This window comes from Electrona antarctica (genome assembly GCF_951216825.1).
Source record: "Electrona antarctica genome assembly, chromosome: 3".
NCBI lineage: Eukaryota > Metazoa > Chordata > Actinopteri > Myctophiformes > Myctophidae > Electrona > Electrona antarctica.
In genome coordinates this window covers 7862340-7884564 of record NC_136808.1, presented here as the reverse complement: position 1 = coordinate 7884564, position 22225 = coordinate 7862340, and the positions used below count along the sequence as shown (strand labels likewise).

General features: G+C 41.6%; 1 long non-coding RNA gene across 1 annotated transcript in view; it reads right to left on the bottom strand.

Annotated features, from left to right (window-relative positions):
* LOC306920424 overlaps positions 1–13747 on the bottom strand; it is a 32669-nt gene extending 18922 nt beyond the window's left edge. The window contains exons 1-2 of the long non-coding RNA XR_013789659.1: positions 13636–13747; positions 12176–12416 (exon numbers count right to left, since the gene is read on the bottom strand). This is a non-coding gene — a long non-coding RNA (uncharacterized lncRNA). The remainder of the gene's footprint in view (positions 1–12175; positions 12417–13635) is intronic.
* Between the last annotated feature and the right edge of the window lie 8478 nt (positions 13748–22225).

Here is a 22225-nt window from a genome sequence, read left to right as displayed (position 1 = left end):
CATGATTTGAGGCTTTTGTTCAAAACGGGGCAATCTTGCAAACTGGGAAAGCCAATTATAGCCAATTAGGATGGAATATGAAATCTCGGACAGATCCGACTTGAGCACATGACCATAGATATACTGTGTAACGATTTGTGAGATTTTTGGACACAATCTGGAAGAGTAATATCAAAAAATGTGTTTTACAAAAGTCAGCCTCCTGGTGGCGCTATAAAAGGCAGATGCGGAAAATGCAGGTCAAAGGTTTGTCCTTGGCCTCTAGGGAGTGTGCATGCAACGTTTCACGCAGATCGGTGCAGTTTTAGGTAAATTTGAAAAGGCCTCATGGTGGCGCTATAACAGGCCGTTCTGGAAAACGTGGGGCAGAGGTTCATCGTTGGCATCCAGGGAGTGCGTGTGCAAAGTTTGGCATCGACCGGGTTAACGGTGCCGGAGATTAGCTGGTAACGGACGGACGGAAGGACACACACACGGACGGAGTGCAAAACATACTCTCTCCCCATGCCTTCGGCCTGGTGGAGACAATAAGAAAGCCTTCTAGCATGGAATTCTCCTATAACATTGGCAGAGCAGTGTCCCAGCAGAGGGCAGCACATCACAACTGCTAAATGTACAGTATTTGTTGAGATACAGTAGTATCACGCCAACTAAACTAGCCTGCTGTACATGATTGTCTCTTAAATGTATAAACAGAATAGACACATATCTAAGGATTATACCTCTGAAGTGTCCTGTCACAGTTACATCCTGAAAAAGCTGGTTCTTGAAGTATAGACATCATTACTGTAGTAGTGAAAATGCACTTTTTGCTGAACTGACTAAGCAGGGGTTCAGAATGCTACAGCCAGAGTTTTAACTACAACCAAAAAGGTTGAATACATCCCTCCTATTTTACCTTCTCGGCACAGGCTCCCACTGGAAAGAATAATAATAATGGATCTGTTTTTAAACTATGAGTGGCTTCTCCTTCCTACAGTATGGCGACACACTGAATACACAGCAAAAAAGATCATTTCAGGTAATATGGTCTCTACCAACTGATCATGATTTCTGGACCCAGTGCTGCTGGCAATGCCTCTCAAATGGATCTGGGTTTACCTGGATCCCTATGTGAAACCCACTGTATATAAACCAAGCATGGCATTACCAACCATGTAATGCACAGGGATATTGAACAAACTGATAAACACTGATATCCGTCTTCTTCCAGCTACCGCTCTTAAGTGGAGAAGGCTTCTCAGTAGCCCCCAAACTTTGGAACAAGTACTGTTTTTTTAATCTTAAAACTCATGTATACTCCCTGCTTTAAACTCAGTTTAAGAGTTGTACCTATGTCTGTATTGTTGTGTTTTTATATTATTTATCGACTGTACAGCACTTTGGTGAACTCTGTTGTTTTTTAAAGTGCTTTAAAAATAAATATATATAGTACTTGAATTAAAGTCTGCTATACACTTACACTAAGCCTAACTTGTGTGTTATCTTATTCGTTATAATATTGTACTGTTGTATTGTAAGTTGTAACACATTCTTGTATTATTTAATAATATTGATCATTTCGTTTTCATGTTGAGGCTGTGCTTGTCATACAGCATGAAATGTGCGATACCTTTGTCTTGACTCGACTTGACAGTACAAAAGGCATAAATCATAATTTATGAGGCTGAGATAACCCGCACATCAGTGTTTACAACACTAAAGACACAATTACAAACAGGTTTGTGATTGAGGAGATGACAGTGTCAATAAAAAAAGAAAGGTGAGTAACCAAATGCTCTGAGGTAAGAGCACTATAAGAATCTAAACCAATTTAGGATGTAGATATACCATCATTACACTATGTATGGTGTTTTTATTTTTCCTGTTTTTTATGTTGGGGACAAAGGATGAAAATGTGCATCTCGTGCTAAATGTATTTACACTGCATTTTATGTATCGTTCATATTGTCCCGTCCAAATAGATGAAAAATTAAATCAAAAGTGGTTCTCAAACTGTTTCTTGTCAAGAATTGTAAGATATTTTTGGGCCTTTATTAATAGTTCTACTAGAGAGACAGGAAAGAGGGATAGAGTCGGGGAGTGACATGCAGCACAGGCCTGTTAGGTTCGGGAATTGAACCCGGCCCCGGGGCTCGCTGTCAAGCATCAATCAGAGCCTATGTGGTACGCGCCGTAACCACTTGGCTATCAGCACCCGAATGACCTCCAAATGAACATGTATTCGACCGCGGACCTCCATCTGCAATGTGTTTGACTATTTTGTTTTCTTTCATTCATTAATTGATAAATATAAGTTCCATTAACCACGTGAAGAACACAAAAGCACATACCATAACTGTACATATCATCCACATAATATGTGGATATGTACACTGAGTCATATTATGACTCAGTTACAGCCCATAAAAAATAGGTCAGGTCAAGTTGAGTCTCGCCCTGATTCTTCTTCTTTATGTTGACCTTTTGAATTATTAAGTTGTCTACTGTATAGCTGATCATACCATTTAGATTAAATCTCTCAGCGCCATTCCATATGTTGTCTGAACAAGCCTGGGAAGAAAAGGGGAAGAAAATCTAACTGAAAATGTCTAAGTTCTTTAGTGACAGACAATTCCATTTTGACATGTTCAAAGCCATGTACTCTTCCATAAGTCATAGGGAGTAGGAACCAATTTTATGCTCCTATTTTGCACGTTTTCTAACACCTACAAAAGGAAAGCTTTAAGCTTTCCTTCTTTAGGTGTTTTATTTTTTATTTTTTATAAAGTATATTTATTGGTTTTAACAACAAACAGACATTACACAACAAAAACATAATAACAAACAACACAAGAAAGAAAGAAAAGAAAAGAAAAACAGCTCAGGCACAACACTATTATAAAAAAAAGATTGAATATACAAAGACATGGCAAGGACAATGAACGACAATAAGTGGCTCTTGAATTTAGATTCCCATTCAGGAAATACATCCATACTGTACATAAATACATACTTTAGGTGTTATTTAACTACAGTACTTTGCAAGCAGATGTGCTGCGTGCGGACTTCCGTGACTGCCCAAAAAGACCCAAAATGTTCTTTATAGCATAACCGGGCAAAAATTGTTATGCTGAAATTTCAGCACCAGGGGCAGGACAAATTTACGAGGCTTCAACTTATAGCTCTGTTTTCCAGTCTAAAATGTCTATAGAATGTGTGTCTCAGGGCAAAACACGTGAGCGGTATTATAATCTACTCACCCAGCGGCTACGATTTAATAGACCGGTATGTTCAAGCACATACATGTATGGATCCCTGCCCACTCCTCACTGCCTCAGGTGGAGGATTACTGGATTATGGTTGCTGGGGTCTGTCAGAGTGATGGGAGGTTAAAAGGTGTCATGGTGTACATTTCAAACCTGATATGAGATGGTTTAGTCATTAAACAAACACTAAATGAGGATAGATAGATAGATCTATCATCAGTGGGCACACAATACATACATCTATCGTCCATGAATGGATATACACAGTATGTTCAGACTATCGACAGTGAATATGTTGTGAAGCTGATATTATGTATAGTGAGTCAGCTACACAGAGGGTATACATTACATATGCACAATCTAGCTGTTGTTAATATAATGAGGAATATGCAATCTACCAATGGTGAGAACATAGGCCTACTGTAGGACTAGTACTTATTTTGGTGAAAACGCTGAACATTAAAATCATATGGTGCCAATATTCAAATGATAGAAAAAGGATGATGGTGGAGTTGCACATTCTGTACAGTCCCAGGTGGTCCTGGGATTGATAGTATGATTGATTATATGAACGAAATGCGCCTTTTGTAACTCAGAGAATGTGCAAGGTATAATAATGTAAAGGTTTAACAGGTCTAAATGGGTTCAATTAACACTAGGATTTTAAAGTGTACATTAAAGATTAAAAAGGTACCAATTGGTCTGCGGATTAAGGCATATCAAACTGTTGATCCATTAAATGCCAGTGGTTCTCAACATGTGGGTCAGGACCCCCAGGGGGTTCCCCACATGATTCCCGCTCGGGGCGGCGTGTTTCCTCCTCCGCGTCATCAGTGCCCATCCCCGAGGCGGGGTTGGCGAAAGGGCCTTTATTACAATCCAGTAGGTCTAGGGGTAAAAATGGATTGCGACATAGGCTGAAAAGTGAACTGTTGTTTATTTGTTGCCTTTGATAAGGTTATTTTAAAGAGTTCACATGCGATTACAAACAGTATAGTAACAGTATAGTAAGGCTTGTACTCATTAGACAACCATCAAATGCTACAATAAAGGTAATGTTGAGGTTTAAACTGAAAACTAAGGATGTATGGGGAAATTAACTCAGAGAAATAAGCAAAAGGGAACTTAGCCTACTCTAAACAACAAATACTAACTAATGCTAACCAACATGAAAAAGAAAACCGGTTACAGAAATGAGAACTAGGATAAACTCCCTACTCTAACCAACACCTAATAATAGCGGTTTACAAAAAGCAAGATCCCATACTCCATTAACCTTAGCAGAATGTTTGCTTCTTACAAACTTTCAGTGGCTTAACACTTTGAGAGCCCACGCAAAACTGCCCAAAAACCACTTTCACCTAGAAAATCCATTCACATTTTTTATAATTCAGCTAACTGTGGAGACACATGCTGGAACTTTTTACTTTGAAATGTTTTATAGTTTCTGAGTTATTTAATTTAAACGCCAAATGCATTCTCAATGGCGAACTTTGGCACCACCACAAAAAAAAAAAAATCATTGTGTTGATTTAAAAAAATATATATATATATATATATATATATATATTTATTTTAAAGACGTCCACAGACGACAGAGCAGAGCGGTATTACCGCTCTGCCCGTGCGGTAATACCAAAGACGTCCACAGACGTCTTGGGCACAAAATGTGTTTTAACATAATGTGTTCAACTCAAGATGAAGAGAGTATTTTACTGAGGACACACCAATACTTTAGTGGCCCAAAGTAGCAACCAAACCCAAATGCTCTGGACAGCATGCACCCACAGCTACTGCAAACTGTGACACACTGCCGGTGAGCACAGGTGCCAACACTTGTTTAAATAGTGGAGATGACGGGCAGGTGATTGGTCCAGGCTGGATTGGAGGCGAGGCGTAGCAACAGGTAGGTCTCCTCCCATGGCAACAGGACCTAGACTGAAAGCTGGTGTCAGTATTCCACTCTCCAATCATGGACATGCATAGGCCAAGTATAATTATATATATATTAACATAATACACTTATGTAACAGTGGAGTTCCCCATATATGGGGACTACAGTAGGTTGGCGGAGGGTGTGTAGAGCCCAGGATCACATTAGATAATTGACACAGGAGTGGAAAATGGGTTACAAAATTGTGGGATAAAAATTATAAAATAAAAGTAATCAACAAACTATACTATAAAAACTGGTCAAACATTGGCCAAATTGTGAAATAATATAAGAAAGAAGCGTTGTAGATGTGCTATTTTCACAATATGCATTGGGGGGACCACAGTTCAAATATGATTATTTTGGGGGGGGGGGGGTCACAGCCTGAAAAGGTTGAGAACCACTGCACTATCTATAATTATGTTGGGTTTGGCAGTTCAATATTGTTATTATTATTATAATCATTATTATTATTTTTTAAACCAATGTCCATACAGACAAAAAAGCATTGTCATAAAAAACCAGGCCATGTTCACAAAGGGTAGGCATCATAAGCCTTGGCTTCAGCCTACACCTTTTCGGTGCCACTTTTATAAGTGGATCCAACCGCATGTATGTAGATTTATGTATGTATGTGTATATGCATATGTATGTATTATGTGCTTCCTTTGTTATTTTAAAAACACTGAATAAACTTACCTTACCTTACCTTATTACAGAGAGAGAGAATGTACTAAACAAGAATTGATTCAAATCAATTAATTACCAGCTGATTACAATCTTCAGAATTGTGCTATTATCTGAAATGTATATATATCTGTGTCTGTTTATGTGTGTGTGTGTGTAAACAACAACAGGATCTGTCCAGGTGAGTGTAGCCTAGTACAAAATGGAACCAAACATTGGTGACTATCAAGTCATTAGAGGAAATGGAGGTTATTTGGAATGTGTTGTCTGTAGCTTGATTTAACAGACCGAAAACAAATTAGAGGGAACATTGCCGCGGACCACCGCACCAACCTCCGCAGGGACCCCCCTTATATTCAATCAATTCAATTCAAGAATTGATTCAATATGAATAATAACCAGCAGCTTCCGTATAGATGTGTGTTTAATATAAGGGGGGTCCCTGCGGAGGTTGGTGCGGTGGTCCGCGGGAATGTTCCCTCTAATTTGTTTTCGGTCTGAGTAAACAGTCAAACCTCCTGAGCAGACATCAGCAACTGCTGAGCAAACATACATCACCTTGACACCAACTAGCCCAACATGAGAGAATGCGAAGTGAGCGCCCCACACTTCACACAGGTGTGATTGTTTTTTTTTGCCAAATGGATTTTGGGAGTGAATCAATGAATAGTTAGATAAGGCAACAAGTTACAACTTTGTTTTTGGTAATATCAAGGTGGTAGGCTAGCAATTTTAGGAGCCTTTTCAGGCTGTGACCCGCCAAAGTAATCATATTTGAACTGGGGACCCCCCCACCCAGACAAGCAACAGAATGGTTCCACAGATAAATGTTGTGAAATAGCAGATGTCCAAGGTCGTTGTGAACTTGTGGATTGGCTATTTGCACAATTGTTGCCTCCGTCTTATATAATAATAGGGCTGTCAATCGATTCAAATATGTAATCGCGATTAATCACATGATTGTCCATAGTTAATCACAAATTAATCGCATATTTTTATCCACGGACCACCATTTGATGACATTTAGCCTTCCAGACCCAAACTAAAGAACTGTATTGATGTTGGTACCATTAGGAGAGATAACAGGCCAATGTAGATCAAATTGATTTTGCTACATTCTCAAATTGTGTAGAAGTAATGCAGATGTTTAACAATTTTTCAACTGTTGAGTGTGAAATTGAACCAAAAGGACCCACTTGGTTGAATTGTACTCGCAAGAGTTAAAGATCTCTAAGGGTTCATTTGGTTACCAAGTCTCCATCATGTAGCTGGGGACCACCTTTAGTGCTTTTCAAAATACTCTTATCAACATGGGAGAATGTTTTTGTTTGTTGCAAATGCCATGGAAGAGGGCAGAAATTCTCAAAGCATAAACTCCACACACACGCTGCGCGAGACGAGACCCCTCCGCTCCGCCTGCCTCTCTCTCCTGCAAGCCATAGCTGCAAGCATGCACACACACACAGGCTGTCAACATTAGCTTTAGCAGGCATTAGCATGGTGCAAAAGTAACCTCTGTGTTTGTCTCCCGAAACTGTTCAGTTCAGCCTGCATGAACAGCGCTCGAGCGCTCGGTTTCTGCCCCCTCAATGTCGTAACTGTATGAGTTGGCTCTGGGTCAAACCACCGCGATGAAATGGCTGTGAAATGGCTGTGAATGTGCGTGGCAATGGAATTGGCCAATGCGAACTCTATAGTCGTAATACTTTGGCACAAACCAACTATTGGCGAAGAAGTTTCGATGAGTTAGCTATATTTTATATACAGAGATTGAGAAGGAATAAGCGAAATGGTGAGGCGACAATTCCTCCTCCGCTGTTTCTCTTCTCCTGAGGAGAGATCACAGTGGGCGGTGGCTTCCAGGCGTGTGTGACTGTGTGTGTGTGTGCGTGTGTGTGTGAGCCAATGGCGCGAGGGGAGGCAGTGTTGGCAGGTCCGCGAATTATAAGCGAGTTGGAGTGTGTGTAAGTAGTGTGTTGAAAGGTGTTTTTTGTGGGCTTTTGAAATATGCAGACTTGGCAACACTCAGCAAGAAGTACTCGGTGTCTGAGCCAATGGCGCGAGGGGAGGCAGTGTTGCCAGGTCCGCGAATTATAAGCGAGTTGGAGTGTGTGTAAGTAGTGTGTTGAAAGGTGTTTTTTGTGGGCTTTTGAAATATGCAGACTTGGCAACACTCAGCAAGAAGTACTCGGCAGTATGGTTGCCAGTGTTGCCAACTGTCGTGACAGAAATAAGCTAAGCAGCCTCCACGTTAGGCTGGAAATATGCAGACTGGAAATATGCAGACTTGGCAACACTCAGCAAGAAGTACTCGTCAGTATGGTTGCCAGTGTTGCCAACTGTCGTGACAGAAATGCATGCAGACTTGGCTGGAAATATGCAGACTTGGCAACACTCAGCAGAATGATCTCGTGTCGATCTAGTGTTGCAAGTTTCCCATCCTAATATAGACCAGCCCGATTCTTCGAATCAGCTGGTAAAAAGCAAGAGATCAAGCCAAACATGCCTCAACTTCTGTATCATTCCATGGGAGAATAAATATTGACTCAAATGTGCTCATTTTTTTATTAAAGTAACTTTTTACAGTAAATGAATTAAATGTGATTTTGTCCAATCTGTATGGTAGAGCATGTTAATACAATATAACTTCTACAATTGGGGTAATTGTATTTTCTCCCTCTCTTCTATTGAGACATTTAGATCATGTCAATGTCTCGCCTAGACACAGGATCAAATTGGACAGCGCTGTTTGTCTGCACAGTAAAATTAATTGTTAAAGAGGCACTATGTAACTTCCCTGTTTTACCCTGGACTTGAACTCGGGTCTCCTATCAATTAGCTGATAAAGCCTGCCTGCTTGTTCCAGGCAGAAAAAGTATTTTGACCTTCGGGTGTGAAACCAGGATAGTGTCAATGTCAAAGGTCATGTCCAGAGTAGACACAGGATCTATGACTCAATAGAGGAGCAGGGAGACCGAATACAACCACCACAACTGTATATTAAGTTATATTGTGTTAACGTACTCTACTTCTAATGTAAAATGTTATTTTGTCCATACAGGTTGGTCAAAATAAAACGGTATTCACAAAAAGATGTTACATAACACAGGTTTAACACCTTGGTATGTAGATAGAGAATGTTTTGGATGGCGTGACTGTGCTGGTCATGGTGAGGTGGCACAGTGGCATCCTCTTAATGAAACACATTCCTCTGTTCTGATTCACTGCTTGGATCTGGTGCCTCTAGCAGCGCTGGAAAACATACATTTACTCAAGTACAGTTTTTAGATACTTAAACTTTACTTGAGTATGTCATTTTTTCTTTTTACTATTCTTTATCATTTTTGCGCCACTACATCTCAGAGGCAAATACTGTACATTTCCACCAGTGTTGATTTCGTCGAATATATGACGAATTCGTCAACTACCTTTTTTTCACTGAGGAAAATTAAATAAAAACAAACTATACGGTATCTAGACAATTTTGTTAACAAATAAAAAACTAGACTAAATGTTAGCAAGGGACTAGTGGAGAAGGGATGGAGTACTAACTAATAGATAAGTCATTTTATGTTTGGTTGTGCTCGGGTGTTCCTCTCTGAAAATAGCAGATCTACAAGCTCAAGCTCGTAGATCGGATATTTTTATACAGGACATTCTGCATAATGAGTACTTTTACTTTTGGTAAAAATAAATGAGTACTTTTTCCACCACTCAAGGTTCAAGGTTAGCTTGATTGTCCCTTGCGGGAAATTGGTTTGCAGCCAGATAGTAAAAAAATACACACAACAAACAACCAGTGGCGTTTCCAGGAATTACATTTTGGGCAGGCACGAATTACATTTTGGACAGGCAAGATGTGTTAATATTGTCGAAAAATGTTTAGGAGTAATATAATCGTGTGTGTGTGTGTGTGTGTGTGTGTGTGTGTGTGTGTGTCACGGCTTGGCCTGTTGTAGCGCCACCATGAGGCTGATTTGAAAACTGTCAAGTGGCATTTCTTCCTCAGCCAAGTGGGAATATGCATGCACAGTTTCACCGCAATCGGACGCTGCGTTGAGTCGTTGTGGCGATTTGTACAAAACGGGTACAAAGCGGGCTACTCCTGAAAAGTTTAGAAGCCAATCGTAGGCAATGAAGGTGGATTATGAGAAATCAAACAAACCCGTCTTGATCACATGACTATGGAGAGCATGTGTACCGATTTGCGTGAAATGTGGATCTGAAGGAGTAATATTAGAAAATGTGTTTTACATATGTCGGCCTCCTGGTGGCGCTATAAAGAGCAGATGTGAAAAATTCCAGGCAAACGTTTTTCCTTGGCCTCTAGGGAGTTGGCATACAAAGTTATCCACAAATCCATGCAGTTGGAGGTAAAAACACTTTTCGGCCAGTTATAGCGCCACCATGAGGCTGAGTTGAAAATGTTCACGTGGCATTTCTTCCTCGGCCTAGTGGGAATGTGCGTGCGCAATGTCACGGAAATCACACGATGTGTTCATGATTTGCAGCATTTTGTTTGAAACTGAGCACTCCTGCGAACTTTGGAAGCCAATCTTAGCCAATCAGGATGGAGTCTGAGAAATCTGAAAAACCCGTTTCGTTGAATGGCTCTAGAGAGACTGTGTACCAATTTGCGTGATGTTTGGACAAAATCTGTAGGTGTACTGTCCAAAAACTTGTTTTGCACAAAGCGGCCTCCTGATGGCGCTATAACAGGCCATTCTGGAAATTTTGGGGCAGAGGTTCATCGTTGGCATCCAGGGAGTGTGTGTGCAAAATTTGGCATCGACCGGGTTAACGGTGCCGGAGATTAGCTGTTCACAGACGGACGGACACACGGACGGACGGACGGACGGACACACGGACGGACGGACGGACACACGGACGGACGGACGGAGTGCAAAACATACTCTCTCCCCATGCCTTCGGCCTGGTGGAGACAACAAACAGCACCACAGGGGTGTGACAGATAAGATAATCTCAGAGTGCAATTTAGGAGATACTCTTTATAAAGGGGTATTATTAAATGTTTGTATCTAAATTTCTACGACACCTGCATGCATGTGTGTGTCACTGTCAACTGTATTCTGTTCAGAATTACGTTCTGCGAATTTTCTGCAATTAGTAGAATAATACAATAGGCAACTGGCCAAGAGGCAGAAATACAATTACACTTCAATACCACATCGTCAATGTTACATTTTGGACCAGCAAATACAACATCCATAATACACCTTACAGTACCTATGAATAAATACAAAAAGTCCCCAGTCCTACTATTTAGTAGCAGGGCAAAATACACCATATACACAATCTACACGATCTGAACCAATAAATAAATAAATAGGCATGAACATAGGCTAGTACATATCCAAACATGTGCAGGTGTTGGACTGTACATCAAAGATGATCCTTTTGAAACTTCAAGGGAACTTTCAAGGCCAATTTTAGTCTGGACTGTAGATCATTCCACGACCAGGGGCCTCCTCGGATTTGAATGCTGGTACTACACGCCAAGCATTTGACCTGAGGTTTAGGCCGTTTTGGACCAAGTTGAATTTGGATGAAATGTAAGACGGCAGGTCACCCAGAATGGCTTTATAAATGAAAATATGCCAATGCTGAAGCATATTTCTTCAACTTATCTGCAAGTAGCGATAAGGTGGGACCAAGCAGGGCGGCAATAAGCCGTATAAGGCAATAAGGCCGACCGCGGCTGGAGTTATAATGGCCCATGTCCAAATGGTCAAATATTTTCAGATGGGGATATGCCAAACATATAACGGGGTCCTTTTAGGAGAACGTTTATGAACTTACTGGTGTATTTTTTTTAATTTTTATTCCACATCTTTGCAGTGACACATTGCATAATACATATAGTGTACATGGTACATATATATATTTACAGTAGGTGCGTTTCATGGTAGTCATTGCATGTTTGTGGATTTTTCTCTTTTTATTTTTTAAAAGAAAACCCCACCAGTATTCCCCCTACTCCCAAGTACCCCCCCCCCCCCCCCCCCCCCCATCCCACCCATAGAAAGAAGAGTAGCCGATAGAGGGAAAAAGAGAAGAAGAATTAAAAAAGAAAAAGAAAAAAAAAGAAAAGAAAAGAGACAAGGGAAAGACAGCATGTTGACTCAGCCTCAGATGGCATATGCTCCTTGTGAATTGTGACAATGATAGAACAAAGTATGCACCCTCGGGTGAATTATACACTTATCTAGTCCAATGAGATAGCTTGACGTGAATCAAAGTGAGAGATGAGAGGCTGCCAATGTTTATAAAGGTTTCAACAACTTACTGGTGTATTGATGTATGTGTGAGAAGAATCGGTTTCGTGCTGTTGCATCATCCATCCATCCATCCATCCACCCGGAGCGGTGTCATAGGGGCAACAGCGGAGAGCAGACTTCCCATTTAGTTTTCATGGTGTTGCATCAGTCGTAATGTTGCATCAGATGGTCAGTGTGCTGTGCATCTGTAGCTCATCCTGGTGCTCCATGTGTGGGATGGATCTCCAATCCAGCCATTCATCTAAATGACTAAATACAAATAGACCATTTGGAACCAAATTAACACTTAGCCTATAGTTATTTTAACTAGTCTAAAAATGGAACAACATTGACTCATTGTATTTTTTATTTTTTGGCATTTGCATTTGTTTTTATTTGATTTAATCTTGAGTTTGTTACTTTAGTTTAGTTAGATTGTGTATATACACTAGAGGTTCACGCGCCTTCGGTACACTCACATCTAGCTTACAAAAAAGGGAAAAAAATATTGAAAAAAAAACCACTACCCATCATGCACCTGTAACTCAACATGCCTTGCAGTGCGTCGACCCGGATGTGACCCGCGTGTCACATCCGCCATAGCCAATGGGAAGAAGTAAATAAAGGAGTCCAGTTCCTGTTTCTGGACCGCTTTAAAGGGGAATTTCTCCCTAAACCTTTTTTTTTTACAAAAGTTGATAATTATGTATATTGACCAAAAAAAATATTTAAAAAAAAATAGATATAGGAGAGCTGGGGCTGGAGCTGGGGCTGCTGCTGGAGGGGGTCTAACACCAGCTCACGTAGACCAGGAGAGTGCAGTGTCAACAATGCATGGAGTGTTGCTGTCACATCATCTAGAACAGAACAAAAAACAACTGCGCGATTGAATAGGAGTTCTAGCGTTAGACCCCTCCAGCTGCAGCCCCAGCTCCCCTACATCTTTTTTTATTTTTTTTTACTTTTGTAAAAAAAGGTTTAGGGATAAATTCCCCTTTAAAAGGCTGTTTTGTCTGGGCGCCATCCGCGGTGATTGAACACAACACAGATGTTCTGGGATCATTTCTGAAGTTATGCTGCGTCGAGGTTACAATATAAACGCTTCTGAAGACAAATACTGTTTTAAGACACACACATTGAGTAATGGCAGATTTGAGAAACGGAAGCTGCAAGCGCAGCATGGAAACAGAAACTGCAGAAGCTCGGCTGAAAACGCGGAGGTAAAGTGAGTGACGTCAGAGCGGAGGCATAAACGGAAGTTCCACGCGATTGTGAACATCCACGGTGTTGTAATGTTCTGCCCTCGCTGCTTCGAGGCACAGTTAGGCAGAAAGATAACTCCGGACAAAAGTACCAGGTGTAACAACTCTTTACTGAAGTCCCAGAGTAAAACTGAAAGTACAACAAAACATCATCAGTTTGATTCAAATGTAGCATAAATTATCATTAATTTGACATACATAATCACAAAGATGCATAATATACTCACAGACAATGCTTTGTCGCACAACATGGAAAAAAGGACATCTGTCTGCCTTCACACACCAAACTGAACAAACTAGTGTGCTGCCCTGCTAATTACAATTTAGCACACCTTGAGCAGGCTCAGAAGAGACCTAATTACACAATGTCAAACACCTGTCTTAAAACAAGGTACACTCTTCAAATTAACTTGTGAAATAGCACCACCCACTGGCGGACAATAGTCTCAGCCAGCACATGTAATATAGGATGTATTTGTGTGCATACATGCATGTTGGGGGTAGGAGTTAGCTTGTCAGAACAGTAAAAGGCGCCACAACATGGTCTAGAAACTGAACAATTAACTCCAGACACCCAAAATTGATATTTAAAATACATTTTATATTTAGTTGAAATGGCTGTGGGCTGTGGTTTGTTCGGGTTTTAGGGTGACGTTCTGGATGTTATGGGGGTTGTGATTCTAACATCATAGATGAGTTGCATCAGATAAATGATGCAACTGACTAAATGCAAAAGTAACCGGTTTCTGTCCCCTCCTAGTTTAAAGGACCAACTATACCTCTAAACCTTGGAACCTCATTGTATATAACTAGAATTCCGCGGGCCTTCGGCCCGCTCATCCTAGGGCCATGCAATACGCAAATGGGAAGAAGGCAATGGCAACCCATGATGTTTTCATTTATGCATTTGCTTGGAAAGCGCAAAGTTGCCAAGCTGGCTGAGTGACCTTGTTTGGTTTTGTGTATTTGCGTATGAAAGAGAGCATGGCAAGGCGCAGGAACAGTAATACTGTACTGTACTGTACTGTACTGTACTGTACTCATGTGTACTGTACTGTTCTCTGTACTGTCGTTATTAGTGTTGTGTTGTTATTTTTTATTATTATTATTATTACATGGATTAATATTCTGATGTACTGTACTGTACTCTGTACTGTTGATATTATAGTTAGTGTTGTGTTCTTATTTTTTATTATTATTATTACATGGATTAATATTCTGATGTGAGCTTTCTTTCTGTACTGTACTGTACTGTACTCATGTCTCATGTGTACTGTACTGTTCTCTGTACTGATATTATTGTTGTTTATTATTATTATTATTATTAGCGTTTTGTGGCGTGTGTGTGTGTGTGTGCGTGCCATTTGAGCTGCATCGCGAGGCGATCCAAAATCCCCCCCCCCCCCCGCGCATGCACGCACGCACGCACACCCCACACACACACACACGTCTGCAGTGACACTGCATTGTACGTAGCTGTTTTGTGTTGCACTTGCAGCGCGTTGTTGCAGCGTGTGCGTGTAGTGTTGGTGTTGTTGTTCTTATCCATATATGCGCCTCGGTTCGTCCCGTTTGTACCACACCAGGTGTCGACGCGGTCGTGTTTGCATTATTTTAACTGTGTATGTAATCGCGGCGCTCTCCATCCAAGTTAGAATCAGTGTGTGCGGTGTGATGTTGTTCTTCTTCTTCTACTTTTGGTGTGTGTGTGTGTGTGTGTGTGTGTGTGTGTGTGTGTGTGTGTGTGTGTGTGTGTGTGTGTGTGTGTGTGTGTGTGTGTGTGTGTGTGTGTGTGTGTGTGTTGCCTACAATATATATACCAATTTGCGTAATGTTTGGACAAAATCTGTAGGTGTACTGTCAAAACATTTGTTTTGCACAAAGTGCTGGAGGGGAAAGGAACTGGTTGGAATAACGTGTTCCTTCCACGTGTTACGTCCTCTCGGGGAAACTCCCCCCTGTCAGGTAAAAAGAAGCGGCTTGGACTCCTCATGCATAGAAGGAAGCATGAGGTCAGTCCGTTGCTCTCCCCAGGTTGGCAGAGGAAGTGTTGCTTGCACCCAGGATTACTAAGGCCTGACTCACACCTTCGCATCTAGCATACAACAATGTTGCATGGTAGATGTAAGCAACCATGTGACTTCCATTGGAAATGCATTGGGGCGGCCATGACACTTACAACTTGCTTACATCTTGCACCTATACAACAATGTTGCATGCAAGATGTAAGCAACGATGTGACTTCCATTGGAAATGCATTGGGGCGGCCATGACACGCACGCACAAACGCACGCACGAGACTGACACAGGAGTGGATTTTCACTCCTGTCCTGTCCCACAGAAAAAATCCTGTCCTGTCCCAATCCTGGGACAGAGTTAAAAAAAAATCCCATCCTGTCCCACTCCTGTAGAATGACTTCTGATCCCATCCCGCTCCCACTCGAAATTACTCCCGCTCCCATCCCGCTCCTGTTTTTCTTTTGTTTTTTTTTGTTATTCATTAGGCAATATATCGATCGATCGATCCATCCATCTATCCATCTATCTATCTATAGGCCTATCTATCTATCTATCACTTCTGGCTTCTCAAGACAGATAGCCTACCAATACAATTAAAATAAATAAAGTGTTGGATTTAACTTTGACTACCAAATACAGTTCTGACACTTAATTTAAGTCCTATGACACGTTTTTTCCCTGAACAGAACTTAAAGCTTAACAGTTAACAAGTGCTTTGTCAATTAAGATTTAAAAAAAAAACCTCAGTGTTAATTTAACTCTATATGAATAATTATTCAGTGTACAAGTCTATGTGTATGGCAGTGGTTCCCAGGGGTCCTTGAGAGAGTTCCAGGGGGTCCCCAGCTAAATAAGAGTTTGGAACCAAATGGACCCTTATGGGTCTGTAACAAATTATGTTATGGGAGTGTACAAATGGAACCAAATGCTGTTCCATTTGTACACTCAGAGTTAAATTAACATTGATTTTACAATATAATTTGGGGGTCCCAGCGATAAAAATGCCATTAAATGGGGGTCCGTAGACTAATGCATGTCAAACTGGGGGTCCTTGAAATTAAAATGGTTGAGAATCACAGCTAGAACCGTAATGAAAATCTTCTCTTATGGGGATCCCTGCCCCTGGCATCTTTTCAAATGGGGGTCCGCGGGCTAATACATGTCGATTTAGGGGTCCTTGACATGAAAATGTTTGGGAACCACTAGTCTAGTAGCCAGCCCATAGAGCCTCATTGTGAACCCGGACATGTTGAGTACACCAAGGTTTTATGTTAGAAATGTTTAGTATGGATCCCCAGCATGTAGAAACTGCCGGATGCTAACTTGCATATGTTGAGCAATTTTCATAATTTGCATAATATGTGACCATACCAATTACAACCTATAGAAGGCAAAATATTCAAAATTTCATCATGCTTTATGTAGCATGTGATGTGTCAAACTGTGGCAGGGGGCGGGATCAAGGTATCTGTGAGTGGGGTGACATGTAGGGCTTAGCCTGGCTAATAAGCCAGACTAATATCACACAACACTGTCGCGGTATATCAGTCTGGGCTGGCTCCACTTGGATTTAATTTCCCGGGGAACATTTTCTCTTTGACGCAATTGGTCAGAGCTACTGTCAGTCAAAAGTCTCAAGCATTGAACGTCACTGTACCAAAGCCCGCCTATATTGCATACCGTGTCCCGATTGGTCCGACCTGTTCTCTGCTGTAGGAAAGAGGCGTGCTACTGAGCCTCGCCAGACCGTAATCCGCTGGTAGGCAACTTTTTTTTGCCAACGGCTGATTCGGTCTGGTTTATTAACCAGGCTAGACAACCTATAGAAGGCAAAATATTCAAAATTTCATCATGCTTTATGTAGCATGTGATGTGTCAAACTGTGGCAGGGGGCGGGATCAAGGTATCTGTGTGGGGTGACAGGGCTGGCTGGGCTGGCTTGCCAGCCCTGTCACCCCACTCACAGATACCTTGATCCCGCCCCCTGCCACACAAACTAGGGGGTTTTCATGATGCTTAATCCATTCCAAGCATTAGTTTTGCAAAAAACTCAAAGTCATTGGGCTAAAAACGGCAAATGCCGTCATCACAAATTGATGAAGTTAGCACATTTGGGCAAGTGGGCATAGCCGTTTTAAGCCCAATGAGTGTTTTTTTGCAAAACTAATGCTTGGAATGGATTCAGCATCATGAAAACCCCCTAGTTTGACACATCACATGCTAGATAAAGCATGATGACATTTTTTATATTTTGCCTTCTATAGGTTGTTAATGGTATGGTCACATATTATGCCAATTATGAAAATTGCTCGCAAGTTAGCATCCGGCAGTTTCTACATGCTGGGGACCCATACTAAACATTTCTAACATAAAACCTTGGTGTACTCAACATGTCCGGGTTCACTTTTTGGCTACTAGGCTATATGGGACTCGGTTGGGAGAAAGAAGGGAGACGATGTATACACTGACACCACGACGCGTAAACAGCGCCTCAAACTGTGACTCCGCCCACAAACGGGGGAAGTTGTGATTTTCACTCGTTCACTGCAATGCAATTTGCGGCATTTTCAAAACAATATTGAGCAGAGTAGCGATTATCAAACGTATTTGCAATGCCATACGTTGAAAGATCTGTTGCCCGTGGACAAGGCACGCTACCTCCGCAAGTTAGATAGCATCGGCATAGATGTTTGTCCGTATGTGATTAAGGATTGGACCAAGTTGCATTGGCAGCCATAGAAAATTCCGGGGTAAATTCTTACCCCGGATGTGACGTTTTTGGGCGTTCCTGTCTAGCGTGGTGTCAGTGTATGGTATAACATTCGCTCAGAACAGAACAGCTGTTCAGGGAGCTAGCTAACACTAACAGCGTTACCATGTAGCTAATGTAGCATCACAATTGAAAGTTGCAACGTTGCCACTGCCAGGGGAAACAAATGCATCAGGATGATCTGGCTATAAATAATCGATTAAATCATTCACGGCACCGGCGCGATGCAGAATTATACACGGCCGCATTGCGACGTCTTATAAAACTGTATAAGACGTCCAGCCCGACTGGATTGAGGTTTTTGTGTTGTGGAAGCACTAGCACTGCTGGATTATGGGTATGTAGTCAAGCAAGTCAAAAGAGTGTTGGCTCACAGAAAGATGACTACAACAAAAATGGGTGCTTCTGTTCTTTTGGTTGGAACTTGGCAGTGCGACCAATGTCATTCACGCTCCTGCACACTCCCGTTGACTTCCATTCCCGTCCCGTCCTGATCACGGGATTAATACAAATATGAATCCCATCCCGCGGGAATCCCGTGTCCTGACAAAATGTAAGTCTCGTCGCACGCACACTGAGTGTTTCCTTTGGAAAAGACAACTGCCTAAAAGGGCAGACTATGATCTGTTTTCCCCTCCTGGGACTGAGAGAACGTACATCCCTGTGGGATGATCATCAGATGGAATTGCTATTTCCTCTCCCTGTGACCTGCACATCAGATGGTTGTACTTTACATGATGTAATTTCACTTTTGAATTGCACAAGAGCACTTGTGCAATTCACTAAACTGTTCTGGTGGTAACGTTTTAAAATAAAGCAATAAGCCCACTAGAGGTGTGAGGTTACCTTGTATTTTATATTGGCTGAGAGGCGTGGTGAGACACGACGCGCAGCGGCCACACAGGCTGAGTAGAAATAAATGGTGCTATTTTATTATGATCGTTAGTGAGGACCAATTATATGAAGATAGGTTGAAAAGTGGTCAAGTGGTCCTTTAAACATGCATATCCTATTGTTGCTGTCAGGCAGAAACCTCAATATCTCCATATTTTTATTTTGTGAATTAACCCATTTTTACCTGAGATCAGATTCTAAAACATATATAGAGTTGCAAATTGCGGCTATGTCTCCCACTAGTCTCCCACTAGTCAACAAATAGCCTACTGTGTATAGTGTATAATCCAACCTAGGAATATAGGGACCATCTCTAGAGGCCTAGAGATGGTCAAATACAATATATGAATGATGTGCTGCTACTATTTTAATATGACATTATTGTTACAGTTAAGAGGCTGCTAGGCTACAGTGCAGTGCACACATACACAGTACTGTGCATTGCTCAACTCTGGATAATTAATTGCTGCAAATAATCTGATTCTGTGCCAATGATAATGAATGATTTATGATACATTTTCTATGCACTCTTTGACTTATACAGTCAGTTTGTCAGTGTATAGTTGTGCTGTATTGGTACCGTTGCAGCCATCTATATGCGTGTTGTTTTGGTGACCAGCTTTGTCTGTTTCATTTGATCATTAGGCCTATTATTAGTAATAATGATCAAATTATCAACATTACATTCACAGGGGTGCAGAAATATGAATTGAATGACAATAATTAATACTTAGTTTAGACAGTACTTGGTTTAGACTAGTCATTGGTTAGACCAGTCATTAGTCCTACAACTACAACCTATCTCAAACCCTCACCCTAACCTCCCACGAGGCAGCACACCTAAACCTAACCTTAACCCATGTCTAACCAATGACTAGTCTAAACTAAGTATGCACCCCGACATAAAAAGGTAGACGCCCCGCCCCATCTGGCTCTGGAGCGTATGTGCTCAAGGGAGGGCAAGATTTTCCCGAGATTCCCTGCGAAGCACCACGGAAGCATACAGGCTAATACTAGTAACTGTGTCTATCTAATTACATGTAACAAATGCAACCTACAATATGTGGGTGAAACTAGAAACACAATAGCAGATAGACTAAACCAACATAGATATAATATAAATAATGCAAAAGAAACAACTTTATTAATTGTTCAACATTTCATGACCCATGGGATTAGTGCCTTGGAGGTTTGTGGATTAGAATCTAATCAAACCTGGACAGAGGGGGAAAGGAGATATGCGGAGAAGCAGTGGATTTTAAAATTAAACACCAAATTTCCACACGGCTTAAACAATACCAATCCAATAGGCCCACAGGGAACAGCTTAGGCTTCGTACACACCTTTCGGACGCACAGATCTGTCCGACCGACCACTGATTACATTTTTATGATTTGATGCCTCCATGTCCCACAATGCTTTGCGCGATTTGGGCGGTGCTACGACACGCGGAAATAGATGCACATATGTTCAGTGTAGTTTTCTTGACTGCAGCAGCAGCTAGCGGTCGAGGTAGCCTCTGTCCCAGGCTCACTTAACTGCGAAAAAGGCCGTTTTTCACACTCAAAGTTCACTTAGAAGGTCCGGATCAAGGACCAAATATTTGCATTTTGATTTTGGTCCGTTTGGTGTTCACACTGGACTTTGTAAAGCGTACCAAATATGTAAACAAATGACACGTGGACATGTTAAGCGAACCAAATAGTGAAACAAAGAAAAGAGGTCATTTTACGACGGAGGGAAAAATAACATGAGGGGGTGCGGGAAATCACTGTCTACAATTTTTGGGCGCAACCTTCAGTCACACAGAGAGAAGAGAACAGCAACATGAATCATGATTGCAACAACTTGAAATTGCATTAATTCTTAATTATTTTATTAGCCAAATAAGGCAACAGATGAACAGAGGAGCAGGTGTTATAGCCTACAACAAAGTATCCCCGAATCCCGATAAAAGGGACTTTTCTTCCATGTGTGCAGACTGTGCACCTTAACCTGATTCGATATAGGCCTATGTTATTTCTGCGCATCAAATCGACGGGCATTTCCATGTCATCTTATGGTTTAAACTTGAAGCCGTGCTGGTCAGTTAAGCTTCAAGTCAGAACAGCTCCGCGTGCGGCCGTGCGCTAGAGCGAGACAGGATGATTTTAAATATTTCTCTGTCTGCGTCTCTCCCATAGAGCTATAAAATATATCGGGTCTCTCCCCCCACATGTGCGCGCGTCATAACTTTGCGTGGTGGCGGTGGCGCATGCTTAAAATAAACAGATCCACAAGCTTACATCGTGTACCATACCGTAAGTACCATTCGTGTCGATAACTTGTACATCTGTTATATCTGCGCATGTGAACCTCGTACGCTGCCATTACATTTCTACTCTAGGCTACTCATAGACATATATGCGTCTACTATTAAAATCAATAGTGATCCCCGTAAAAAAGACATGCTTTTAGAACTAATTATTAATGCAGCCTCACAACTGCCGAGGCCCGACGGCTATTTTGGCTATCGTCCTGTATTTCTGTATATAGAATAGAACTTAGTACCAGACTGGACTCACTCACTGACTGGAGACAGCCGTGCGCAACTTGGACTCTCCAAGTTACGCACGGCCCTATAGCCAAAAGAAGACATACAAACAAGCGATATAATAGTCTGTGTCACGTAACTCAGAAGACTACAGCCTAAACCCCACCCAGTGCTGTCAAGAACGGAAGTTCTCTCCTATTAGTTGGCGGTTAAAAAACACCCTTCTGTCCGATCTGAAGTCCCACCCTGTTCGTTGGCCGTTTTGACTACAAGGTGTCCGATGTGTTTGTTGTGCCCTCCGCCCCCACATCGGACAGGTTTGTCCGATCAAACGACGTGACTCCCATTGAAAATGAATTGGAGCAGCAATCAAATAGCAATCAGGCATCGCACACGGACCAAACATTTGTTCTTTAGGTGTGTACGCAGCCTTAGTAAACAAACCCTTAAATGCTAAACTCCTAAATGGCCCTTAATTAGAACAGAGCCAGGACAATAGCAGTAACACAAAGCCATTCAGATTCAAAATCAGACCATATTGGTCTGAGGTTGACACTAATGGGCTTGATGGGTGGACTTAATCCCCTCAAAAGTTTAATCA